Here is a 13,776-nt window from a genome sequence, read left to right as displayed (position 1 = left end):
AGTCTTCCAGTCTTCTATTGTGCACTGAAGATCAGAATAAGTTATTATTCCTTAGTACCTGATACATGATGTCAATATCCACTAGGGGGACATGCCTTAAACGTAAAGTTAACACATTTAAGTAGAGCCCTAATTATCTCCTCTCGATATATAAAAATTCCTAAGCCTAAAAGTGCAACAATTTTATGTGACGTTTTTAAGTCACTCTTTAAATCGGGCTTATTTTAAAACCTACATATATATGTTTGATATCATTCTTTTCAAAATTTATTGAACTTTAATGTGATGTTTTTAGATTTTCAGATTCTTACTCTGTTTTTAAATAATAAACTACAAAATATCAAGAACTCATGTCCCACAAGACTTGACGTTGTGCCAAGAGATTTAACCACACCCGCGGCCGGAAATAAAAGACAAAGAGTAGGACAGCTGCTATGCAGGCTTTAAAATGTCCAAAGTGCTATGCTTAGCTGCAGATCACGCGGCGCGGCAGCAGCAGCAAGCCAGCAGCTGATGGAGCAAAGAGGAGGTAAAGAAAAACTGTATTAGTTTCCCATTGTATCACCATTTAATAGGGGGTTCCGGAGGAGCAACCGTGTCTCCTTGGAGTGCGTTCAGCCCCCCTCTTCACAACGTGAGCGGCAGAGACGCGAAGTGGCTGGCGAGCGAGTCAAGTAATCTAGTTACAATAGAAGACAAGAAGCCAAAAAGCAAGTGTAGCTGCCAAGCCCTTCATGCTAGAAGAAGACTTGTTGCAAAAAGAAATTGCAGCTACTATCATGGAAAAAAGTTCTCTCTCTTTAAAGAAGGCAGTCTCAGAGCCCAGATGGGAATACAGAAAAAAATCAGTATTATGCAGCAATGTAACAAAGAGACTAGGAAGTACATTGGTTTATATTACATTTCTTGTCATCTACTCCTTCTAGATGTTCACACCATTACCAAATGTCCACCCACTTGATCAAAATAGCCATCATCACTTCATACTCTGTGCTGGTGTCCAAAACCCAAGAGAAAGAGAGGAAAGCCAACAACCAAAGTTACTCTTTAAAAACCGCAAGAAAGAAAGAGTATCCTTTTCCTCAAAATGGAAGCTAATTCTAAAATGTAGTTGATTAGATCCTGCACTATTTTTTAAAAAGGTTTGCACAGTTCCTCTAAGTGAGAATTAGATTTTTTCCCAATCTGAAATAGTATAGAACAACAGTTACCAACTGACTTGACTTGGATTCTTCCAGTCTACGTGCTAGTTGTGAGGTAAAGGGAATTACAGTTTGTATGTCCTTCTCCACTTTACACAGCTGTTAATGGATTAGGAGTGACGGTGACACCAAGGCTGTCTAATAGGCATGCAAAGATTTGTGTCAAAATGTTGTTAATTTGGTGCACACTCAGAACATGTGGCCCAGTGAGGTTCGATCTCGTTTGCATTGTTCACAGGTTGAATCTTACCCTGGAAATATTCTGGAAGATTTTAAATGAGATAAATATCCTTGACAAATAGATAGATTTTCAGTTGAATGATTGAATACTTTGCACATATAGAATCCAAAACTTATTCATTGATCAAGTGCACAATTTAAGTTGAAACCAGGAAGACCCCCATATGAGATACGTGGCTGCTCAAATGGAAGTTTCTTTCGGGTTGGGTGAAAGCATTCCTCACCACTTTTCTCTAAATGACTTTCAGAAACAGAAAAGCAAATCACAGCAATAATCACCAGTTATGTGGGCCTTGTGAGGCATGTAATCAATATGGACTGCGTCCTTCATGCTAAAACATGTTTCACACATCTTGTCAGCACTGGCTTGAAACTTCTGAAACTTCTCCTGGTGTTAAAGAATCACCCTGCTTTCTTTTCAGCCTAATTTATGAAGTTTAAATGTCTCCCTTGAATATTGTTTTGCCCTAACAGTCGTAACACTAGTGATGTATCCAAGTTTCAATCTCAGTTAAGCTCAAGATTTTCCATATTGAATTTACAAAAGAAAGCTTTTGCCCGTTGTTTTTATACCGGCAACTTCAGGTACTTCGGCCGTTTGCATGGTTTTTTTTTGGGTGGAAAGAAAATAATTTTGCCCACTAAGAGTTTGGCAATACTGCACACTCTTCTGTACCCACATACAATATTAAAAAAATTAAGGAAACACTTAATCATCACAGTCTAACACCAAGTCATTTCATCTTCAGGGATATCAATCTGCCCGGTTAGGAAGCATAAGTGATTGTAAATTAACTGCTTTGGTGCAAATGAAAGTGACAACAAGTGACCCGGAGAGGCAACACTAAGACATAATCCCCCCCAATCCCCAAAAAGGAATGTTTTGCAGGTGGTGACGACAGTCAAATGCTCCCTCCTTTCCTTCCTGAGTGATCCTTCTCTACTTTTTCATTTTGTTAGTGTCCTTGTGACTACTGGTAGCATGAAGCAGCACCTGCCACCAATTTTGTTTGCACAGGTAGTCCATCTCCTCCAGGATGGCACATCCATATGTGCCGTTGTAAGAAGATTTGGGGTGTCTCCCAGCACGGCCCCATGAGCATTGGGGGATAAACCAGGAGATGGGCCATTACACGAGAAGAGCTGGTGGATATGCGGTTCAGTCAATGGCATCAATGCCTTCGTCCTCCAGGAACTGCCAACACACTCAGACCACAAGAGGCCGGGCATTGCCCTGCTTGTGACGATGTGGGTCCTGCTCTATGCTCCCGCTTCCTTTTTGGGAGCTCTTGAACCCAACACCGTCAGTAATGTAACCAGATGAGCTGGACAATGAGGGCACCAAACGAAGCAAGGGGAAAAGTGCAAAGTGCAGAAGTAGTGCTTTTATTTTAAAACAGTCAAAACCGAACAGTGTTCAAATAAATAGTGCAGTGAAATCAAGCATCATTAAATAAATAATCCATTAAAAACAGTGAAAATGTGTAGGTTAAAATCCAATAAACAAATCCATTAAAACGAGGTTAAAACAATGGCTGGAAGCAGTCCTTTAAAAACAAAACCTGGTGCCTTCTTCAGCTGCCAGCTCCCATGCATCTCCTATCCATGTCATGCACCAGGGGAGTCGCCCTACCTGCAGCTGACCTTCTTTTTCTAGTCTGCTTGCCTTTTGGTCCCTGGCTCCATAGGGCTCTCACCAGACCAAGATTTTGGTTCCCCCAGAGACCAGGGCGCTCACGTTGAGGCTTCCACCTCCCAAGCCTCTGACTCCTGTTGCCCTCTGCTGCCTTATGCAATGAGCCAACCACCTTCTGGTCACTCCTGTTCCTCTAAAGTGTTCAGAAGGAGCAACCACTTCTTGCTGCCCTTGAGTGTTGGCCTAACACTCCTGAGGGGCTCTCCTCACAGCAGCTTGCTCTTATCAGTGAACCTGCCCTCGCTTGCTCACACATGCATGCATGCACCGGCTTTCGGCTTCCAGCTTTCTTTTCTTCCTTCTCTAATCTCCATTCACTTTTCTGATTTCTTTTCTCCCTCCGCACTCGCGCTCCTACTATATATAATGGGGATGTGGCACAGGTGTGGCGATTAGCAGCTCCTGGCATCAATTACGGAAATGGACGATTCCTCACCTGTGCACTGTGGCGAGTGGCTGGGGGTGGTACCCAGCCAGGACACCCAGAAGAACCAGAGGAGGGCTTACACCTCCTCCAGACCACGAGGGGGCGACCGCCCTGGTAGCTTTGGGGACCACGGGAACAGAGCTTAGAAGCTCGACCCTATAGGGGGCCCGTGGTCACCGCCAGGGGGCACCTGGATGCCTGAAAAGCCCTGGCCCACAGCGCTTCCGCCACACCCGGAAGTACTGGAGGGAAGAAGACCAGGGACACCTGGAGTGCTTCCAGGTGCATGGCCGGCACTTCCGCCACAACTGGGAGGGCCGGCAGAAGGTTATCGGGGGCACCTGGAGCTCGTCCAGGTGAGGATAAAAGGGGCCGCCCCCCTCCATTCGATGGCTGGAGTCAGGAGTGTAGTTGGACAGAGGAGAGGAATGGAGGCGGTCAGAAGAAGGAAGAGGCATTGTTGAGGGCCTGGACTTTGGGGGAGTTTTGGGGTTGTGTGGCACTTTGTAAATATGGATTTCGTGAATAAACGTGTGTTGGGTGAACTAATAATGTCTGCCTGTCTGTGTCTGGGCCAGGTTCCACAGCACTTAAGCGAGGAAATGCCTGCACCATGTCGCCTATGAGAACTGCTCCAACCACACTAACATGCCTCCTCTTTAAGCAGTAAGTGCAGAGATTATTTATTTAAAAACTGGCCTTTTCTTCTAAGCCACGGACCCACTATACCACACTGCTATGTCCATGCTATGGGTTTAGATGAGATCCTGGTTTTTCCAGTGCTTCTCATCTTATTTAAACTTTGTGCACGCTGTTCAAGACCCCACATGTTAGCTGCAGCACTCTTCTACAGCCTGATGGGAATTGTAGTCCACTTGTCTACACTGCCAGAAGGCTGCAGATGAGATGAAAACATAAGGTGTTTGTTTTATGCAAATGAAACACCTTTTTTTGTGGATCAATGTCGCACATTTCACTGGTTGTGAATGTCTGTGCGATACAAAAGCCACTAAAATAATCAAAACTTCGAAACAGCAAAGTCCGTCAGTCACTTCAACACTGTCACCAATGATTAGGACCCTTTCACCAGTGTGTTAACATCATATGTTCTGAAAATTTATTGAAAAACTTACTGACTTTAGAAAAAGATTACTGCAAAAGTGAAATATAGAGTGAAAAAAATAGAAATATGAGTAATTAATTTGCAAATGTATACGATATACAGTACAGTAATTGCTGTAACTGAGAAAGCAAAATAATAAACATGGAACTATGTAACGGAAACTAAACAGAAAATCAAACTTTGAACATAGTATCAACTGTAGTACAGTAAATTTACACTACTCTTTTGTAATGGATGACATGTATGGGCTGGCCTCCCTCCCGGGATTGGCTCCAGTTCCTTAACTGGCCAGAAGGCCAATATAATGGAAGGATTGGGGGAGGCTATAGCTCAAGGCTGTATGCTCCCCAGACCCACTATATGGCAGCATCCCTGCACTTCAGTACTCATTTAGACAACAGTAGCGATTTTCAGGAATTGTAGTCTGGTAGTGCAACCCTGCTGGGGTCTGTGGGTGCCGTAAGGGGGTGCTGCAGGGAACTACACTGACTACTTTTTGGGACTTCTATATGGCCCGAAAGTGCTTCCAATGGGAGAAACCCTGGCATCAGAAGTACTCCCAGGTCTTCAATAAAAGAGACCACACTGCCTGGTCCATGCGAGTCAGAGTCGGGACAGCAAACAGGTAACACTCACCTGGGAGGAGCAGCAATGGAGAGGAGCAAAGAATTGTGCATTTAATTACTGTGTGTACTCTGGACTTGTCTGAGCATTCATGTTTGGGGCTCTCTGGCACCCCCTGGTGACGACAATATATATACACAACATATGATCTTCTTGGAATACACTTTGATCTCTCATGAGAGACACTTTAACGTCACATGAGACAAGGCAGAGAGACAAAAGGACAGCTGCTGTACAGGCTTTTAAATGATCGAGGAGCAGCACAGCAAGCAGAACACAAAGCTCGCCAGCAACAAGACAGCAGCTGGTCTGACCGCATCTCCATAGCACCCACCTTCACAATGTGAGCAGCGTTATACAACCCGCGAGAGAGAGATTTAACCATGCCCGGGGCCAGAAATAAAGGACAAACAATATTTTTACAAAAGTTTTAAAGTAAAAGTGAAAACAATGCATATGAAACAATTCCAATGATAATAACAATCTCTTTAAATTGTATATTCGGTAAACCAAACTCGGGAGTGGGTGAGCGAAGTGAGCAGGAGGCGGAGCTCCCTAGTATATATATACAGTATATATATATATATATATGGAATGCCAGTGATACAGCAACAACTTTTTGGAGTACCAACCCGGCTGTCTCCATTTACTTGAAAAAGACAACAAAACTAATGTGTGAAGGCATTCAAAAAGGGAAACAAAAAGGCTGTCCCATAATGCTCAGGCTAGTTCAGTTGATATATGGAAAATGATTAAGAATAAGCTGTGGAGCTCTTCTCTTTAGGTTGCTTGAACCAGAATTGATATGGCTCAGGGACTGGAAGGAGCAGAGTCAGTTGGCTGGTTTCTCTGCACTGTGGAAAAAAAAGAAGACACAGCAGTTAGTGACAGCTTGGGGTGGTAGCACAATACTTGGGAAGAATTTGGAGGTTGACCCTCTGACGTGCATGCATGACAGTATATAAATCAAAAATTACTATAAAGCGCAAAATATGAAATCCTTCGTGGGGCATCCAGTCTCTCATCTCTATTAGGCCACATCATTGTGTCTTCATCACACCTGATTTCTTCTCTTACTTGTCTTCAGTGCATGTTGCCCTCTCATGCTATTCAACCACACACTCGGACATCACATCCTCTCACAAAGCCTTGCACTCATACCTAAACGAAACCTGCTTCTTGCTCTATTTTCAACACAATTCACTGGGTGAAACTTGAGCATCCGTATATGCCTGTGTGTAATTACTGCAGTGCCATGACATGCATCTGTGGTATAAGACAGAACACTCCAGACAACGCAAAAACTTCATGCAGCTCCAAAACAGCAGACAGGACTCCTTTCTGCTCTCGGCGGGAGTAGCTCTGATGCAGCTGCCCATAGGAAGGCTACTCACATTATGAAGGGGATGGGAGAAAGCCCTTGGGAGCCCCATCCCTAGAAGAGTCAAAACCCCCAGTGAGTCAATGGGGTCAGGACTGTTGGAGATCAGAACTGTTGTGGTGCTTAAGCAATTTGAGATGGCTCATCCAGGTAGGCACATGGAATGTCTTGTCTCTCCGGTATGATGACCGTCTTCCTCTGCTGTCTGAGGAGCTTCTTAAACTCCACATTTCAGTGGCAGCACTCCCTGTGGTACACTGACCTGGGACTGGCCAGATTTCTGTTGTTGGGTACACCTTTTATTGATCTGGTCACTCTAATGGCTGTCGTGCTCATGGTGAGCTGTTGTGACAGCCCATCTCTTTCCAATGGTGTCCAATGTCACTTATGAGGCTCAGATTAAGGCACTATCTGGGTGCCTTGTCTGTTCTCAGTGTATGCTCCAACTGTGGTGAGTGATGTCTCTGTGATGGAGACATTTTATTCACAACTTCGTTCAGTGGTTGATGAGTGTCCGTGAGGTGACATTCCTCTGGTTATGGGTGACTTCAATGGGACCACTGAAACTGACAGGGCATGGATATGAGGAATGTCTCAGCTCCCATGGGTCTGGTGACTGTGGTGAAAGAAGCTCCATGTTCCCTGACTTTGCAAAAGTTCAGGGGCTGTGTATCGTTGGATCCTGGTGCCCTGAGCCACACTGTTGGACTTGGTACTCCAAAACTGGAGGCGCGGTGAAGGAGATCGATCACATCCTCGTAAGAAGACGCTGGAGGCTCTTACAGAACAGAGGCTCATGGGAATTCTGACCACAGACTTATTGTTGCTACTCTGAAGATCCAGCTTAGGTCCAGTAGGTTATCAATCAAAGTGATTGAGAAAAATGGTAACTCCTGGCGGGTGTGGAGTAAATGAGTCAAACCTGCATGTCTGTGGGATATGGGAGAAAAACAACAGAAAATCAGCACAGATGTTCAAACTCCACACAGTCGGTATCAAGGCTGGGACCCTGGAATTTTTAGATGGCAAAAGTAAAAACTGCACTTTATTTTGTATTTCTTTGATCTTTTGGTCTTCTACAAAGCCACATTGTTCATTCATCATCTCACTTTGTGTCCACTTTTACTGCCTGCAGGCTGTCCATGCTTATGCACATCAGCTGACTGGTAACCCTCGAGTGAATGCCATTTGCTAATTTCCCACCAAATTACTGAACAGTTTTTTAAAGAATTCACAGCGCCATTAGATTCAAAGATATCTGTACCCTTTGTCACATTTAAAGCGTTTCCTCATGAAATCTCTCTTAGTTATCACTCACTTTACCATTATGTACAAAACAGCTAAATCAAAGACAATTTCCTGTGTTTTCAGTGACTTATGGTTTATTTTTGGAACTTTGATCAGGACCTAAAGCCATAGAGTTTACATACCATGGTGCCTTGGTTGAGAAAAGCTTCTAAACATATTACATAACATTTTTTCCTTGAATTATTTTACAAGATGTGCCTGGCCAGTAAACATATTCAGATGTACTGATTGGCTGACAGAGGGATGCTGCAGCAGACGTGCCTTGTGAAGGAGACATTGGCATCCCTGAAGATGGCCTAATAAAACTTCACAGAAGTTCAGTCTGCTCAAGCCTAATGTACTGTAGTCAATGGTGGGTTAGATAATGACAGCCATGATCTGAGTGCCTACTCTGCAAGACATTGGCATCTGGTTCAAATGCATCTCGTTTCTGTTGATGATAGAAAGTGCTGACATAGACTCTGTGATTGACCTGTAACCATGTTGTTCTTCTCCCAGGACTCCCAGAAACATGTATTCATCCAAAACAAGACTATGCTTGGGTAAAACAAAAACAGTTGGAATCACACATAGCTATATGTGGTATTCTGGCATCATTATATGTCCACATGGTGCCCCTTAGGTTTGCAGAGGGTGTGTAGCGGACTGTAGTTGGCGCCTCAGAATGTCATTTACATGGTCTGTCAGACACAGGTCTGAGGACGTGATTGACCATGGAAGAATACTGATGTCACAGAATAGGGCAGTTGCTTGTTGTCCTCGGTGTTCAAAGTACCTGGTGGTAAGCAGAAGGTCCTGTTATTGTGGCAGTGTTAGCTGAACACTGAAATCTTCTTCTGCTACTATGAAATGCACAATAAATTAGTTCTGGATACTTCTATCAGTTAGGATAAGCATGTCTCAAGAGGACGAATTGCATCACAAAAACAGATACAAATTCTGCAAAGAAAAACCATATTACCTTGTACTGCTGACCAGCATCACACAGAACTGACACTTACATCAAAGAGTGTGCGTGTCCATCTTTAAAATGGCTATTTTGTCATGTAGATTAAGGTAATTGTGTGTCATGAACCAATCTGGGCGGAGTGGTGGCTCTGAGGCTAAGGATCTGCACTGGTTTCTCGAAGGTTGCCGGTTCAAATCCCCATCACTGCCAAAAGAGATCCTACTCTGCTGGGCCCTTGAGCAAGGCTTTTAACCTTCAATTGCTCCTGGGGCGCTGTACAATGGCTGACCCTGCACTCTGACCCCAAGGGGTATACGAAAACTAACAAATTCCTAACACGAGAAATTGTATAAGGCGAAAAAAAAAAAATATCTGCCACAGACCAGCAATGCACCTCTAAGTTAGTTAAGCGAATCATTTTAAGACTAAAGCAGCAGTTCACTGCATTGAGAACCACGCCGGTATCAGCAATCTTTGTCACATTCTGTGTAAGGGCCAGTCTTAGAAAGTTAATGCTTAAAGTTAGATTCATATAGTGTTTGCTCGACTCCTATAGATGAGTAGCTTTTAGAATATGGCATAGTCTCTTAGCCCCTGTTAAAAGTTAATACGACATAGAACTTTGTTGGTATAACTGTAATACAGTGTGTTAATTGAGTCAGTTGTTGTTTAGAAGAGCTCCCCGTGCTAGCAGGAACTGAAAGACCCATTTACAGTATGAAGATGGGATAGGCATACAGTTTTCTGAACATTTAGAAGTGGTTCAACTGTAAGCCAACTTAACGAATGAAACAAGATATGTAAGCTTTAAACAAGAACTTTTCTTTCCTTTGCAATGCCATTTTTGTCTCTATTTTATTGTGAACTGTTTTACTTTGAAAATTTACTAAAGTTTTTTTTAAAACGAAGATATTTTATCTATGGAATAATTTCAATGTGTCACACTTTTTCCAGAATCCCATGAACAATACTAAAGCTGCAGAACTTTGGTAATTTTGGGTAAACACAGCTACATTCTGCCTTCCACAGTCTTCAGTGCTTGCTTTGGTCTCAGTGATACTGATGGCTGTGTGGGTCTCCTAGTTATACTTTTTCCGCAGAAAGTCTTGGCCTTTTTTCTCTTATCCTGTCACAGATTTTGGACAGACATGGGTCGCTACCACTCAATCACCTAAACCTGTCTGCCTTGGCTGCTACAATAATTTCTTGCAAACTAGTGATTAATACTGAATGATTTATAACATCATAACATGGAATTACCTTTTTTAGTGCACCTCCTTCTCCCCCCCACAATCTGAATTCACAACCTCTCAGGGTGTCCTAGACCCTCCAAGGGACTCTTTGTTTTTGTACTTTGGTTGTCCTGTTGGAAAATAGTGGTCGTCAGGCCCGTCAGGAAATTTCGAATGGTGGCTTGCGGGACTGCTTTGACACATCTTTGTGCTGTCAGATTGCCTCTTCCTAGTAGATGAAGTGACTGAACATGTTCAGATGATGGCACCTCACATTATGACACCTGATGCTATGATCTCAAGCCATTTTCAGTTTGAGTTCAATTTGTGGTCAATCTTTTGAGAAGGTTTCCTAAGTTTGATCCACCATCCATGCAATCAATGTTATGTGTCAGCTCAGGTTTATTCACTTTCATATTTTTACATAATTCCGATTATGTTTGTTTATGATTTAACACTTCTTGGTTGTCGCTTCAAATGTTCTTATGTTTTTTGTATTCTGTAAGTGGAACCCCAAAAATCTGGACCACCCTGACGTCATTCCTGCTGGGTCCTATTTCTGGCTTTATAAGTTTTCCAGAAAGAGAAACCCAGCAGTGGAGCATTTAGTTTGTTTTTTGATACTTTCTGGGTTTTTTTTTTTTTGTGGAATATTGCTTGTGTTCCTGGAATCAGCAATTTAGATTTGATCGCTTTAGTTTACGTTTTTAAGCAAATCATATTGACCTTTTGTTTCCCATTTATCCATATATTACAATTTTTCTAAATACATTTTTAATATAAAGAAATTATTTTAGTGGTTTTACTTAGTTTTAACATATTGGTTAGATATTTAGCTTGAGTGGCTTATGGGAATGTTTGAACAGTCTGTGTATACCATAAATTCCAAACTGCACCCACTGGACAATCTGATTGTGGGATAACAGTGGGTTTTAATTATCATTATTTAATAATTGTTGGTGCACGAGGTGTCCGAGAGTAATGTGACTCTACACAGGCCTTTATATGTCTCTCGTGTTCTCAAATATGCCACATATCACCACTGTGACAATGACCCTATACCAGCACTTAACCCGACACAGACAGATGAAGGAGGCACACTTATAAAAACATAAATGTTTTTCTTCACTCGTGTGGAATGTCTTCCCCATCCCCACGAGCACATAAGGACAGTACCACACAATTCTTCTTCTGTTTCTCTTTCCTCCACCACTCCTTTCCGGCAAGCTTAGTCTCCCTCCTTCCGACTCTGGCTCTTGGAGTGGTGGCTGCTGGCTCCTTTATAGCCCACCCAGAAGTGCTCCAGGTGTTTGATGACCTATTTCTGGCTGCACTTCCAGGTGTGGCGGAAGAACCGCCCACACAGGCTGAGGAACAACTGCAGCACCCCCTGATCCCAACAAGGTTGTAGAGAACTCCATCCCTCATGGAGCCCTGCGGGAATCCGAAGCACCACTGCCACCCATGGGTCTGCCATCTAGCGTCCTGGGGGAGGTACTGTTCTGTCCTTGATTCTTCCCCCAGACCATACAAAGGAGAGGCGTCCCAGCCGGGCAAAGGCTCCGGCCATCCACCATACCACCAACATGGATGACATACGTTCACAGCCGCACTTCTAAGCACTTTAAACATTTGAAAGGGTAAGTGCCTTTTTTCACTATTTCCTGTAATAATTAAATTGAACTCTTCAAATGACTTTATTTGGCTAAATGGCAATGCCCGTGGGTGCACATTACCACATGGGCCGGAAAAAGGACTATTAGCTTAGCCTAGCTAGTACAACATTATTATTGAAAAATTACACATGGGTCAGCTAATTTTCTTTTTCTATAACTTCACCAAAGTTCATTCAAATCAGACAATGCATTTTTGAGATTTGTTCATGGACAACCTAGTTTCTTTTTGTTGTTCAGGGGCACCTACTCTTTTACACTTGCTTCCAGATTCATAGTTTAGTCAGTGGTGCTCTTTTGCTGTTGGCATTCATTTGCATGACCTGCATGTCTCATTTCTCCATTCAATTACTTTTCAGCCATAAGCCGGAAGAAGGATGTGGTGCCCAAGAACAGCCGCCTCAGTACTCTCGTTACTCAAACTTGGTGCCACTGCCCACCTGCCAAGTTGTTTTGCCTGCCTAAGGTAAAGTCATCTCTGATGGAGAATCACAGGAATCATCGGATTGAGGGATCCTTCCATCAGATTGGCTTGCCCAGAGCTGACTCAGCATGGAATGACCAATAGGGGGAGGCAGCTTGATGGCTGAGGTCTCCAGGACTCTGAACAAATCCAAATTCTATTATGTGATATCATCTACTGTTGAATTCTGCTCTGTACTTGAAATATTTTTATTTTACTATTATATTGTATTGAAGATTACTTGTGTCCTATTCTGTGTATTGCATTGTATTTACCCCCCTTTCTCTGACACCCACTGCATGCCCAACCTACCTGGAAAGGGGTCTTTCTTTGAACTGCCTTTCCCAAGGTTTCTTCCATTTTCTCCTAACAATGCTTTTTTTTGGGAGTTTTTTCTTGTCTTCTTAGAGAGTCAAGGCTGGGGGGCTGTCAAAAGGCAGGGCCTGTTAAAGCCCATTGCGGCATTTCTTGTGGGATTTTGGGCTATACAAAAATAAATTGTATTGTACTGTATTGTAGTACTGCATTATTACTGACAAAAAATTGAATAGAAAAAAAAGAAAAAAACACAAGTTTGCCAATTTGATTGGCAACAACATCACCCAAATTTAATCAAATAAAAAAATTTTGGGGTATTTAGATTTTCTATTGGAGGGTTTACCCAGAGATTTTGAATCATCAAGATGTTCTTTCATAGTGGATACCTACTGCTCTAGATGTACCAATTGAAATTTCAACTTTTTAACTAAATGGGAGATGTGTGTTTTTGTTGATAAGTGAGTGAGCCAGTCAGTCAGACAACTTTGCAATATATACATTGTGGTGCCCAGGAGGACCGGAGGAGGCAACTCTGGTCTGTACTGGGAACTGACAAGGACGGCTGCGAGGGCTCTGAGGGCAGATAATGAGGCGTTTGTTAGAGGAATCGGTGAGCAAGTGGCACACCATCTGTGGCCTAGAGACCCACGTCCTGCTTACAGAGGAATCGAAGCAGTACGCACTTCTGAATCTGTTCCTCTGAGAGTCGCAGTCAGGATGGCTGATGGAACGGTCCTTACGGATGACACTGCAGTTGTGACCCGCTGGGCTGGCTACTTTGAGCAGTTGTTCAAAGCTCATTCTCCAGCTAGGATGTTGGATATCTCTGGGTCCACGGTTCTTGAGGCTGATCCGCAAACTAGCTGTGAACCACCCAATCTCACTGAGATTGCACAGGTGGGGAACCAGCTGAGTGGGGGTAAGGCTGCAGGGATCTGTGGTATCCGGGGTGAACTTCTCCAGGCTGGTGGTAAGGCTGTCCTCCTGGCATTACAAGCAATCTTTGCTTCCATTTAAGAGACTGGCATCATCCCAGCTGACTGGAAAACGGGACTTGTCATCCCTATCTGGAAAAGGAAGGGTGATCGCAACTACAGGGGGATAACACTGCTCTCGGTGCTGGGTAAGGTCCTTGCTAGA

The sequence above is a fragment of the Polypterus senegalus genome, chromosome 6, assembly GCF_016835505.1.
Source record: "Polypterus senegalus isolate Bchr_013 chromosome 6, ASM1683550v1, whole genome shotgun sequence".
NCBI lineage: Eukaryota > Metazoa > Chordata > Cladistia > Polypteriformes > Polypteridae > Polypterus > Polypterus senegalus.
Note: the sequence above shows the minus strand (reverse complement) of the source record.